At 49.2% G+C, this 14,172-nt stretch overlaps 1 protein-coding gene across 8 annotated transcripts in view; it reads right to left on the bottom strand.

Moving 5' to 3' along the window:
- Positions 1–9,198: 9,198 nt before the first annotated feature.
- The window catches only part of RAP1GAP2 (RAP1 GTPase activating protein 2), a 264,873-nt gene continuing 259,899 nt past the window's right edge, over positions 9,199–14,172 (bottom strand). For 4 of the 8 annotated variants that reach the window (XM_063655344.1, XM_063655343.1, XM_063655346.1 and 1 more), the window contains one exon: positions 9,199–13,515. The gene's annotated coding sequence lies outside the window, so the exon portion shown is untranslated. The remainder of the gene's footprint in view (positions 13,516–14,172) is intronic. The other 4 variants (XM_063655341.1, XM_063655340.1, XM_063655342.1 and 1 more) reach the window with 1 other exon arrangement.

Genomic DNA, 14,172 nt, shown 5'->3' with positions numbered 1-14,172 from the left:
CATATGCAGATCATAAATACTTCCAGGAAAAAAAAACAAATCAGCAAAAAAAACATGATCAACTACAAAAGCTCAAGAATCAAAATGGTAATTCTGGATGCTAGAAGACAGCAGAGTGATGCCCTCAAAATTCTGTGGAAATAAATATTTTCAACACAGAATTTCCAGCCAAACTAGTAATCTAGTGTAGGGGAGAACAGAGACATTTTCAGATGTGAAAGGACTCAACACATTTGTCTTCCATCCTTCCTTAAGAAGCTACTGGGGGCCGAGCTCCAGCAAAACTCAGGAATAAGTCAAGAACAAGGAGTTCATGGGATCCAGAAAATCACAGATGTTACCCAAAAAAGAATTCTGGGGAATACAGCTGTGCTAAGCAGGCCTAGAAAGTCACGAGGCCAAACTGAACCAAAAAGAAATCAGGCTCCAATGAGTTTGGTACCAGGAAAAAAGTAGCCCTCATAGAACATAAGGGAAAAAATGAGACTGTGTATATGAGGAAGAAGGCAAATTAAAGTGAAGGTAATTAGTCATTCCAGGGAAAACATAAAGTTGTACAAGAAAGGACATAAAATTCTACTTAATTTTGTAGTAAACAAGATTTATATCATTATAATGACCAGTATACTGACTGCCACATAACTCAAAATACTGTTATATTTTGGGAAGATGAAGAAAGGGAATAGGGTTAAGAGAACTAATTCCATCACTGGTCATTAGAGAAATGCAAATCAAAACCACAATGAGATACCATCTCACACCAATTAGAATGGCAATCATTAAAAAGTCAGGAAACAATAGGTGCTGGAGAGGATGTGGAGAAATAGGAACACTTTTACACTGTTGGTGGGAGTGTAAATTAGTTCAATCATTGTGGAAGACAGTGTGGCAATTCCTCTAGGATCTAGAACCAGAAATACCATTTGACCCAGCAATCCCATTACTGGGTATATACCCAAAGGATTATAAATCATTCTACTATAAAGACACATGCACACGTATGTTTATTATGGCACTGTTCACAATAGCAAAGACTTGGAACCAACCCAAATGTCCATCAATGTTAGACTGGATAAAGAAAATGTGGCACATATTCACCAGGGAATACTACGCAGCCATAAAAAAGGATGAGTTCATGTCCTTTGCAGGGACATGGATGAAGCTAGAAACCATCATTCTCAGCAAACTAACACAAGAACAGAAAACCAAACACCACATGTTCTCACTCATAAGTGGCAGTTGAACAATGAGAACAATGGACACAGGGAGGGGAACATCACACACCAGGGCCTGCTGCAGGGTGAGGTGGGGGACTAGGGGAGGGATAGCATTAGGAGAAATACCTAATGTATATGATGGGTTGATGGGTGCAACAAGCCACCATGGCACGTATATACCTATGTAACAAACCTGGACATTCTGCACATGTATCCCAGAACTTAAAGGATAATTAAAATAAAAGAAAATGTAGTATATATAACCATGGAATACTACTTAGCCATATAAAAAGGACAAAATATGTCTTGTGCAGCAACTTGGATAGAGCTGGAGGCCATTATTCTAAATGAAGTAATTTGGGAATGGAACACCAAATACCATATGTTCTCACTTATAAGTGGGAGCTAAGCTATGGGTACGCAAAGGCACACAGAGTGGTATAATGAGCTATGTAGACTAAGAAGTAGGAGGGTGAGAGGGGGGTAGGGGAGAAAATACTACATATTTGGTACAATGTACGCTACCTGGGTGACGGATGCACTAAACTCTCAGACTTCATGACTATGCCATTCATCCATGTAACCAAAAACCACTTGTACCCCAGAAGCTATTGAAATTAAAAAAAAAAATTTCAACCAAAATGCTCTGGTGCGTAGAAAAATGTTCTTATAAGTTCTTGTGCTGTATCATTTAATTTTTTTTTATTGAGGTACAACTGACAAAATTGTATAAATGTTGTTTTAAAAGTCAGCAGGAAACAAAAGTCAGTAGAAGCTTTTGCAATGTCGGTTTTACTTTTGCGTCACTGTTACTCTTCCCATGTTCATGAAATGGTCAGGTATTTTTAGGTTATCAGCGTAACCCAGGTTTCCGTACACCACTTTTGTCTTTAATAAACAGGGTTCTGCTAGCTCACAAGAACCCTTTAACTTCCCCCCATCACCCACGGGGCTATCCGTGGCACCCACAAGTGCAGCCCACTGGGAGGAGTTGATCGGAGTAGGGGGTCATCACCTGACCCTCTTGGGCTGATCAGAGTCTTCCTCATGGGACTCTGGAATAGAACCAGACACTGGCCCTGGACTCCCTCTTAAATGAGGGAGATGTGGATTCATGTGATACAGAAAGTCTCTCCCCAGAGAAACTGAGAAAGCTACTCTGTTAGTCAGGGTCCAATCAGGAGAGAGAAGCCACACAGTAACTTGAATAGGAAGGTTTCATATAAAGAATTCTTAACTATAGCAGGGGATTGGAGTACTGAGGGATTGGCTACTAATAAGCAAAGACAACTCTAACAAATACAGGAATAGCGGAAATAAGGAGCAGCCACCACCCCTAAGGGTAAGATAGAGCATCCGAGGAAGAGCTGCCCGCCCCCACCGCCAGGACTACGCTACGATCCAGCCCTGGATGGCCTTGGGTCACTGGATGGAAAAGTCACTGTGGTGCCACACCAGTGAAACATACTGGAAATCCACCGTCTGTTCACAGGGAGGTGTCTCACTGGAGGTTCTCTGCTGCAAGACCACTGGGGCACTGTGGTGGGGACCAGCAGACAGGAAGGAGTTGCTGGCAGGAGAAGCAGCTAGCCACTGGGTGCTGCTGTCTGTCATGCCCTGCAGGGGATGGGCACTGGAGAAGCTGGGGATGGGCAGGGGAGGGGTGCTGGAAAGGCTGTATGCCCTGAAAGAACCTGGTGCTGGCAGAGGTGTCCACCCTGCAGGAACCAGACCCCCAGATGCAGCATGTGCTACAACAGCCAAGTGGGGATTAAGAGGTTACCAAGCAAACACTGGAGAACTGGGAGATAAAACTCTGTCCCTCCTGCAGTGTCTATCTGGCGCCCTCTACTGACAAAGTGCAACACAGTGCCCGCTGACAAAGGAAACATATTGAAGGGCCCAGATCCATTTTCACAGTCCAGACAGTGAAGGAGGAATTTGGTGCTGAGATCAGCTCAGCTGATCCTCAAGGAAAGAATAAAGCTACACAAAAAGTCATCCTAAATCCATAAAGACAATGCTGACAACCCAATAGAAAGAAAATAAATACAGAGAAGCACAGAGAAAAAAGCAGAAGCAAAAAAAAAAAAAAAAAAAAAAACAGAAAGCAGAGGCAAGAGACTGCCCGAGGGCTGACAACCTTTGTTGTCCTTCAAGTGACACAGATGCATCCCTGTCCTTTGATTCCAGGAGACACTCCTGTATCTTTTTAACAGATGCTCCCCTTTTTGGCTTAAAGTAGTTTGAGCTGGGTTCAGCCCCTGCAACAAAGTCATCGTAGTGAACACTAGCTGGCAATAAAAAGTCACTAAATTAAAATCTCAGATAACGTTATCATTGCTGAGTCCTTGTAGTAGGTTACAGTTGTTTGTCTCTGCTAGAGTTTTATCCTTCCTAGTTTTAGAAACTCTCTTAATGGAAAATTCTGTAACTAAAAAAGGTAAAATCCTTTCCATTATATTCACTATTGCACTTTCAGTGGCATAGTTGGATTTCATCTGGACCCCATCATCCATGTTCCCTGGATTTTTCCTCGTATTTCTTACTAGTGATAAGTTCTTATAAAACCGAGCAATTGGCATTTTTAGAACAAGGCCATAAAGACTTCCTTGCTGGTCTCATATTTAATTTTTTAATGGAATGTCTTGCAGGAGGATCCATAAAATTCATTTGACTCGATAATTTGAGCAAGCGTTCTACCATCTTTCTTATGAAATGTCTGTGCCTTTCCTAGAACAGGCTCACTGGTGTGTGTGTGATCATTCATTTGTACATTTTTATGTGGAGCTGGTTATGTTGCAGCTTGTTTTTACTAGTCCTTTGATATGAGCTGTTTTGTGTTATTATTTCACTTGATGGAGTAACTCATCAACTCATCCTTTTTTTTTTTTTTTTCTGAGATGGAGTCTCACTCTGTCACCAGGGCTGGAGTGCAGTGGCACGATCTCGGCTCACTGCAACCTCTGCCTCCTGAGTTCAAGCAGTTCTCTGCCTCAGCCTCCTGAGTAGCTGGGATTACAGGCGCCTGCCACCACGCCCAGCTAATTTTTGTATTTTTAGTAGAGACGGGGTTTCACCATCTTGGCCATGCTGATCTTGAACTCCTGACCTTGTGATCCACCCGCCTCAGCCTCCCAAAGTGCTGGGATTACAGGCGTAAGCCACCGCGCCCAGCCCTGAACTTTCCTTAGAACTGCACCCCATCTAAGATGCCTTCACGCAACCTCCCTCCCTCCCGTCTCTCCTCCGTGCAGGGTCAGACCTGTATCACAGCCCGACAGCTTTTCCAGCCTCCTCCATATGCCACCTCCTCCATTTTCACTCACAGGCCCTTCTGCTAATAATTTGTTGACCCTGTCTTGGTGTCTGCTTCTCAGACTCCCCAGACTCACCAGCACTCTCCCCTGGGGCAGTATCAAAATGAGATGCCCCTTTGGCCCTTCTGCACCCCACCCTACCACGCCAGGACAAAGAGGGGCACTGGTGTGAGAACTGACCAGCCACTTGTCAAAGAAAAATCACACCAGACAGAGTTAAACAGGCAAGGAAGACTTTACTCAAGACTACTGCAAAGGGGAGAAAGACTGAATTCAACTTTGACACGTCAGGGACAGTTGAGGATTTATAGCCGATGGGCAGAGTGAGGAACTTCCTTAGATGGGAAATTACTAAGAGGAGCCTAGGTATCAAGGGTGGAGGACAAGCAACTTGATTAAATATCAAGGGCAGGGCGATATTCACACTGGTTTATAAGATTCTTTGCTATAACTGGCTTGGCAAACCAAGGACAGGTCAAGTGTGAGGCCTAGTTGAAAAGATGGCCAGAGGATCCTGACTGAAGTATGGTCAACGAGGGCGTCTTTGCCACGTCCCAAGCCAAGATCTGTGACCCACCAGGCTTGCCCACCCCAGGAAGTTGGTGAGAAGGGCTTTGCATGGAAGGTGAAGTTTACTGCAAACAGGGCTGAGTCAGAACACACAAGAGACTGTTGTAATAACTGTTGTATTAACTGATGATCACTGCAAGCTTAGGGAACCGGACCGCAATGTTGTTGCTAGAATAGAACCAGGGGACACCGAGGGTTGGTCAGAGCGCACATGGGAGAGGGCATGGCTGGACACAGGGAGCACTCCAAAAATGAGACTGAGGGAAAATCTGAGCGTGGGCTGACCAGACTCCTCAGGAAAGCTTTTCCCCCACGGAGCAGGCAAAACAGTGCCCCCACCCCCACCCCCAAAATGTCCACTGACTGCTACAAGCTGTTAGACGCTGAGTGGAAAAAACAGATTTTAAGAGTCCTAAAACTGAGCCCCAACCTGCAGGCGTACCCACCTCGGGAGAAAGAACACCTGACCACAGACACCTAGACCGATCGGGGAGCTCTCAGAGCCCTAGGAGAGCCTGCAGGCTTGGAGGGACAATACCGGCCGGCATAGCTGATGACTTCCATGCCTCCTACATTTTCCCACAGAGACAGGACATGTTCCACCTCCACAAAGCGCCCAGACATAGGTGACCTCACAGCTTCTGGGAGGAAGGGTTGAACCCAGGAAGCAGCCGAACCATGAGGTACAGATGCGCATGGAGAGTTTGTGTGAAAGATGAAGCTTGACTTGCAGCCAAGGGGACTCAACAGGTGGAATATAAAGCCCGAGAAATAAGACGCCTGTAACCATGGGCTCAGACAGGCACCACTTGGCACGGCGTGAGGGCAGAAGCCTAGGATGCTGGAAGCATGGGTTCCAGTACAAGGGCTCCAAGCTGGGCAGGGAAACCAGACAGAGCCAGGATGCACTTTTCCTGATACATTTCTGTGCATCTAGAACCTTCCAAGTCTGGAACTTCCTTTCATATTGAGCTCAGCATATGAGATTTGGATCCCAAACTGAAATTTGAAACTGATCCCTTAAGTGAAACGGGAATCCTAACACATGCCTTTGTGGGCTTTTCAGATGACTAAATTAGATGATCATTGTGAGTTCTGGGCTGGGGCGGTGGCTCACACCTGTCATCCCAGTGCTTTGGGAGGCCGAGGCAGGTGGGTCACCTGAGGTCAGGAGTTCGAGACCAGTGTGGCCAACTTGGTAAAACCCCGTCTCTACTAAAAATACAAAAAATTAGCCGGGCGTGGTGGCACATGCCTGTAGTCCCAGCTACCGGGGAGGCTGAGGCAGGAGAATTGCTTGAACCTGGGAGGCGGAGGTTGCAGTGAGCTGAGATTGTGCCACTGCACTCCAGCCTGGGTGACAGAGTGAGACTCCATCTCAAAAAAAAAAAGTGAGTTCTGCTATGGCAGTTGTGTTGAAAATGGAAATTGGTTCCAATGTAGTTGATATAATAGGAAACAACTGGAGTATCATGGAAGTTGCACTTTAGCTTATGCTCCTCATCCATGAGAAATATTAGGTGAATGCAAAAACCAGCAGCCAGCTAAATCAAGCTTCACAGGAACACACAAAATACACATATACCTCCAACATCTGCCAGCTGCCTCAATACGCCATGTGCCGTGGGCCACACCCATCCACCTCTGCTGTTACTGTCCATCCAGTTTCAGAAAAGCTCTTTCCACCTCTTCACAACCTGCCAACAACCAATTCCACAAGCAAACTTCCCATCTTATTAAAGTGAAACTGCCTTTATTGTGGCCCTTATGTATTTCTCAATCATTTAACACGTGTAAAATTGTTATCAAGTTCCTGTCTTTTTATTTTTATGTCACTGACAAAGTGTTTGAGTGTTACGTCCCTAACCCCATTTTTTGCCATAAGCCCTGTGGTTGCACCATTTCCCATGGTGTATGTTTAGGAACTGGCATGTTGTGTAATAACAGAACTGACAACCCAGGGAAAACACTGAGCATATGGTGAGCTTTCAATGTCAGTTGCTCGTATTATTATTATTATCGAACCTCTGGTGCTTGCATAACACTTGCCATTTCTCAAAGCTCTTTCCCAATAAATTCATTTTTCTCCTCATGCTAGGTATGTGAATTTTTATTCTAATTATACACAAAAGAAAATGCAAATCATGGGGAGTTAACGAATTTGCCCAAGAGCACAAAAGGAAGTCATGGCGGAATCTTTTTTTTTTGAGATGGAGTTTCACTCTGTCACCCAGGCTGGAGTGCAATGGCACGATTTCAGCTCACTACAACCTCTGGCCTCCCAGGTTCAGGTGATTCTTGTGCCTCAACCTCCCGAGTAGCTAGTATTACAGGAGCGTGCCACCAGGCCCAGCTAATTTTTGTATTTTTAGTAGAGACGGGGTTTCACCATGTTGGCCACGCTGGTCTTGAACTCTTGACCTCAAGTGATCCACCCGCCACAGCCTCCCAAAGTGCTGGGATTACAGGCATGAGCCACCGCGCTCGACCAGCAGATTCTTAAAGACCTGTTCCTTGCCTTCCAATTTATTCAGGAAAAAAAAAATGCAGATATTACCTCAAGCTGTACAGCCAAGCAGTGTAAAGCAAAGTGTATGTGAGAACGGGCCATTCAGGAGTCAGAGGACAGGAAGAGAGAGTATGCAACCGTGAGGGAAACCTGGAAGGAGTGAATGAGGAATCTGAGAAGCAGGCAGAGAGAGAACACTGCAGGATAGACACGAATCACTGAACAGCCAGGCTCTCAAACTCAGCCATGACAAGAGGCCAGCAGATAACAGGAATGAGTGAAATCTTCCAGGTGTAAACAGTAGGGGACAGTGGAGACTATGGGACACTCAAGGTCCCAGTCAAAAGGGAAAGACTCCAGTGAACTCTGACCAACTCATGCCTGAGGAGTAGATTCAGCATCTGATTTTCATTTATTTATTTATTTATTTATTTATTTCCTGAGACAGAGTCTCCCTCTGTCACCCAGGCTGGAGTGCAGTGGCACGATCTTGGCTCACTGCAACCTCTGCCTCCCAGGTTCAAGTGATTCTCCTGCCTCAGCCTTCCGAGTAGCTGGGATTACAGGCACCCACCACCATGCCCGGCTAATTTTTTTTTGTATTTTTAGTAGAGACGGGGTTTCACCGTGTTAGCCAGGATAGTCTTGATCTCCTGACCTCGTGATCCGCCCGCCTCGGCCTCCCAAAGTGCTGGGATTACAGGCATGAGCCACCACGCCCGGCCCTGATTTTTTAAAAGAAGCAGAATTCGGGATTTATGTAAAATTTCTTTTTTTTTTTTTTTTTTTTTGAGACAGAGCCTTGCTCTGTGTCGCCCTGGCTGGAGTGCAGTGGCACAGTCTTGCTCACTGCAACCTCTGCCTCCCAAGTTCAAGAGATTCTCTTGCCTCCGCTTCCTGAGTAGCTAGGATTACAGATGCCTGCCACCACACCTGGCTAAATTTTGTGTTTTCAGTAGAGACAGGGTTTCACTATGTTGGCCAGGCTGGTCTCAAAAGCCTAACCTGAAGTGATCCACCCACCTCAGCCTCCCAAAGTGCTGGAATTACAGGCGTGAGCCACCGCCCAGGGCCTTTTTGCTGCTGTTGTTTTGAAACACAGTATCACTCTGTCGCCCAGGCTGGTGTGCACTGTTGCAATCACAGATCACTGCAGCCTTGACTTCCCAGGCTCAAGTGATCCTCCCGTCTCAGCCTCCTGAGTACCTGGGACCACAGGTACACGCCACCTGCCCAGCTAATTTTTTAGGGGTTGTTTTGGGTTTTGATGTTTTGTTTTTTTTTTTCTTTTCTGGTACACATCGGGCCTCACTATGTTGCCCAGTCTGGTCTCAAACCCTTAGGCTGAAGAGATCCTCCTGCCTCAGCCTCCCAAAATGTTAGGATTATGGGTGGGAGCTATCACGCCTGGCCACTTTTCTAATTGTCGTCAGTTTTTTAAACATCAACAATTAATGTAAATGTTTAAAAATACGTCTCAGGCTAAAGTAACACATCTATTGGCCAGAGAATATGCAACTTCCAGTGAACTGAACAGTGACCCCCAGGCCCAGGGCCCCATGCAAAGAACTCTGAACACTGATGGACACAAAATATGTTATTTATTGTCAATTTCTGCAAAGACACATTTAAGCAACAAAATATACATTTGTCCACCTTTTAGAATTTGTTTTGTACATTAACAAATACAATGTGCTACCATAGCAATAAATTAAATGTACATTATTTACATTACATAGGCAGTTGGGATCTACGAATCACCTCCTCACTAAGAGGAAAGAAAGGAAAGTCGTCGTCACGTGGAGCATCACTTCCAAGCCACAGTTCTTAGGTTCGACCACACAGGGGAATCTGCACACTCACACGCCAGCAGTCCCCAGGCTGGAGTGTCCAAGGATAACACCCAAGACAGGAGAGAGCTGCACGCATGCTAAGGAGCAGGAAGGGGTGGGGGGGGAGTTCACACTTCCAAGCAGAAATGTCACAAAATCAAAGACGATGGCAATTAAATTCCAGTCTTCCAGCCAAATGCCCCCCTCCCCAGGGCTGGTAAGGCACAGGACAGAGCCGCTGCCCCACAGCCTCTCACTCGGCAGGGCTCTGCTGCCCTTGGCCCTAGTGGGGCTTGTCTTCTTCCTCCCAAAGGGGCACACGGTCCAGCTGAAGGGAGGGAGACGTGGGATTGGGGTGGACAAGGGGCTGGCGGTAAAACAGAGCTTGGTAAAAGAATACCCCAGCCAGCCCCACCAGGCTGCAGGATCAGCCTTGGCAAACTTTACTGGCCTCCCCTTGCCTCGATACAGGGTAGCTAGAGGCTGGGGGAGGAGCCGAGGGGTCCTGAGCATGGCTGACTGGCCTGGTCCCTGCTGGCCGCTTGTACCCATGAGATCTACTCAAACCCCCGACTGCTTAAAACAGATCTGTCTCTACTGACTTAGAAACCAATGAGAAAGGTAGTGTTTGAGTTGGCACCTGGCAGAAACAGGCTCTTGTCCTGCCTTGTCACGGGAGCCTGAGCTTCTATTAACCACCTTCGTTTAAGAATCAGGGAGAAATGAAGAATTTTTCTTTGACCACTTTTCCTCTTAATTTAGGAAAAGGTAAGCTGAGGGTGGGTGAACAGCATCTTTTTCTCTGGCCTCCGACCCCATTACACACTGGAGCTGAAGAACTGATCGCACTGAGGAATAGTTCACCGAATCCCTTTCCCTCCTCGTTTTCTTGGTTCAAGCTGCATCCAAAGCCCAAGGGTCCTCACCGAAAAATCCAAGAGACTATCCCCCCTGATGAAAAAGAGCAGAAACTGCAGCCTCACCAGCATCCTTGACTGCTGACCTCCATGCCAGTGCCAAGGCAGCAGCTAACTGGCTTCCCCAAAACCCAGGGCCCCAGGAAACGCAGCCACTTATTCAACCAACCATGTAGGCGCTGCAGAGGAAGGGACCCTGGGTTGAGGGTTCTAATCCCAGCTTTGCCACCAGCCAGCTGTGTGACCTCAAGCAAGTTATTCCCCTCGCCTGGGCTAAGATTTCTCATCTGGACGATGACATGGTTGGATGAGATGCTAAAAAGAGCCAGCCGGCTTGGGTGTTGAGATGATGCTGACAAAGCTGAACCACCGAATCTTTTTCAAGAAACGTCATTTTTACATTCATTGGCATAGACAGACACTCTCGTTAAGACCTTTCATCGCGAGCTTTTCTGCACCTGTTTTTAAGCATCAACTGAGCTGGAGGCATATGGGTGGCCCTACAGTGCCTGAAAAGTAGTTTCTTCAGTGAGTCAGGCAGTTCCCAGAGCCAGAGATGTGTCCCAGAAAACATCCCCCCGTGGAGATCACAGTGGAAATGCCTCAAACATCAGCATGAGCACCATCTAGATGAGCCTAGTCACAAGGGCCAATGAGGTTTGAGCAAATCTTTGAGCCCCAAGACTGGGCGCAGCATAAAAGGAAAGACATTTTGATCAGAGCAGATGTAGGGAACAGCGTGGGGGAAACAGCCCTCCAGGAACCCAAGCTGCCTGCCCTGTGGTCTAGGGGAGGGAGGGGAGGCTGGGCCATCCTTGTTCTCCTCCTCCCTCTCAGCACTGCCCGAGTGGGCTGAAGTGCACACTCTGGAAGCCACAGGATGGAGCTTCTAGAGAGATAGTGAGGCACGACCAGAGGGAAGAGACATTTGGGGTCCTGTTCAGATCATTCCAATAGCAAACCAGGCATGGAGACCCCATCTCAGGTCTGTGCTTCTCTAGGGGCCACCCAGCCATCCTGCCCACCAGCTCAGAGGCAGGGACAAAGCCCTCCCAGGAGGCAGCAGGCGGCAAAGGTCAGTCAGCGCAGTGGGGACAGGCAGGTATGGGATTCCCAAATGGGACAGCATGGTGACAACCTGGAAACCCCAGAGGACCCCAGATGGCAATGTGACACAGCCCATCCACCAAGCAACTGTAATGCCGGCTTCCCAGAGAGGCAAGCCAGACCCTGCAACTGTTCTTAAAGAAATGCAGTTGGACCTTGCCAGTGCCTCCAGAAGCCCAGCCAACAAAACGCGGCCAGAATGTACGGGCCTCTTTCCAGCAGTGGGGGCTGCTACGGTGACTCTTCATAAAAGCTAAACAGATATTTTGTTGACCTAACAAGAATAAATTTTACTAGACTAGTACTTTAGAGAAAGTACTAGCGAAGGGAGAGCTCCTCTGCAGCCTGCAAACAGGACTCAATCATTCCCTCACACGTGGCGGGGAAGAAAGACCACAATGTTGCTTGAATGGCAAAAGCTATGGGGAGAATTTCACAATGTCAGTAAAAAAAAACAAAAGTGTAGTATTTATATCTTGGGCATAGGTCCAGATCCCTATGGGAATAAAGCATTCGGCTGGAAATCCTTGTCATTGGTCGTGGGGCAGGTGCCCAGCCAGTGTCACTCCGCAGCCCCGTCTGCACTGAAAGCTGCTCTTCAGGCTTATTGTACCTGGAGGATGCCCACCTTAACCCCAACCCGGGCCCATCGGCAGAGAAGCCCACGCGCTGCAGACTCGGAAGTGGGAGAAGCCAGGAGGGGATGTCCTCGGAGGTGAGCTGGCTGTCCCAGCAAGGGGACTCTGTGGAGGGTGGGGGTGGCACATGGGTCTCAGGGTCTGAACCACACCCAGATGGGGTCCAGGTTGCAGGAACCCTTCAGATGTGACAGCTGCCTACAGACCCGCAGCTGGAGAGGGGAACAGGATTGGGGGGTTGAGCCCCAGAAGCAGCTTCCCAAGGGCACAGTAGCTGGAAAAGGCCCCAGGGCCAGGCTGGGCCCCCCAAGACTCCAGGGGCATAAGCTGCTAAGGGACACTGTGCCCCTTCCCCACCCAGGGGCCTGATCAGAACCCGCAAGTCATCCCCCCCTCACCTCTCTCCTCGAGTAAGTGGGGAGGGGAGATAACTACGTCTTCCTTGAACCTCCCCTGTCAGCAGAGACCTGAGCTCCGGCCTGGCCCTCCGGCCCTGAGGTTTTCCTCAACCAACAAGCAGCATCCCAGCACTGGCTCCTTTGCTCTCCCTGAATTCCTTCTCACTCCTGGCTTCCCACCCCTTTGTGGGAAAAATATCTTCTCAAAGGGAAAAGACTGCCTCGGGGCTGCCCCTCCCTCCCCTCACCCCGCAGCAGCCATAATCAGGAGAGACTGGGTGGGACCCAAAGTCCCTGCCACAGGCCAGGAAGTGTGCAGCACGGTCCCCGCCCGTCCAGCTCTGGCTCTGAGCTTGAACTGGCTGGAGCCCCCCTCACGGTACACTGGCAGCAGGGGCAGGGCAGCCCTGGGCCTACGTCAGCAGATGGGAAAGGCGTTCAGCACAGAAGCAGACGGTTTAGAGCTCCAGAGATACGGGGGCAATAGTGCCGAATTTTATCAGGATGGCCTCAAGGATGCTACGAATCTTGGCTCCTGGGAACATGACGCCTCCACCACCGACTGCGTTCCTGGTAGTAAAGCCTGCCACATTCAGGAAGGCGCTGCCCCCGTGGCCAAGACCCTCACCGAGGCTCTGCTCCCACCCCCAACTCTGTCTCTGAGGCAGACCAGCTCCCCAGTCACTGCTGAGCTCCCCCCAGATCCCCCTTTGCCCAATACTTTTCCTCTCCAGGATGAATAGGATGATAAAGGACCCGGACATCACACTGGGAGGTCAGGAGCAGGAGGAACCTGAGGAAGGAGGCCTCATCCAGAGATGGGAGGTGCTGGGAGGGCATGTAGGTGAGGGCGGAGGCAGGGCTGTGGCCAGACTGGGACACCTGGACCAACAGCACATCTGTGGGCAGGTGGCCGGGGGGCGGCGGGGCTGGGACTGTCAGGGTCGTGGATGGCACTCCCAAACTGCTGGTACAGGAGCCTTTTCCAGGACAGAAGAGGGGCTTCCCTGAGGAGACAAGGAGGAGGGAGGTGATGAGCGAACATTCTGTACAGGAAGGAGGGGACGATGCGGACGTCGGGAGGAAGGGATGGGGAACGCGCCTGCCCATGGCTACAGCTCACTGGATACACTTAGGAGCAGGAGGGCACCCGATGTAAGGGCGCCCCACCTGGCGTGGCCTGAGAAGCTGCACATAGCCACGGCTTTGGTGGGCAGTGGCGTCCGGAGTGCGTGACGGGAGCCGGGGGTGAAGGTCCACATGCCCATTTGTCTTCTGCTTTTTCATAAATCAGGTTGAACCTAGAGTGGGTTCGGTTGTACCCCTCCCATTGGCTCCAGCTGTGACTCTGACCCCTGGAGCTCTGACCCCTGGAGCCCCATGTGGGGAGAGGGCTGGGAGCTCAGATGGGTCTCTGGTGACTTCCCCAGCAGAAATTCAGGCCTTGATGGAGGCGAGCTGGACCCACGGCCGCTCTGCTGAAACCACGTGCCCCCTCAAAGCAGGCAGGGGCAGAGGCCTCCTGGGGTGGTCCCTCACAGTGCTGACTCCCGGCAGGGAGGGAGAACACACCTCAGCGCAGGGCCTCCACCAAAGACACAAGGAGGGAATAGCTGCCTGAGAGCAGGGGAGCAAGGGAGCACTCAGGAACTCCTCCCTCCTGG

The sequence above is a fragment of the Pongo pygmaeus genome, chromosome 19 (genome assembly GCF_028885625.2).
Source record: "Pongo pygmaeus isolate AG05252 chromosome 19, NHGRI_mPonPyg2-v2.0_pri, whole genome shotgun sequence".
NCBI classification, from domain to species: Eukaryota; Metazoa; Chordata; class Mammalia; order Primates; family Hominidae; genus Pongo; species Pongo pygmaeus.
This window is presented reverse-complemented; position numbering and strand designations above follow the sequence as displayed.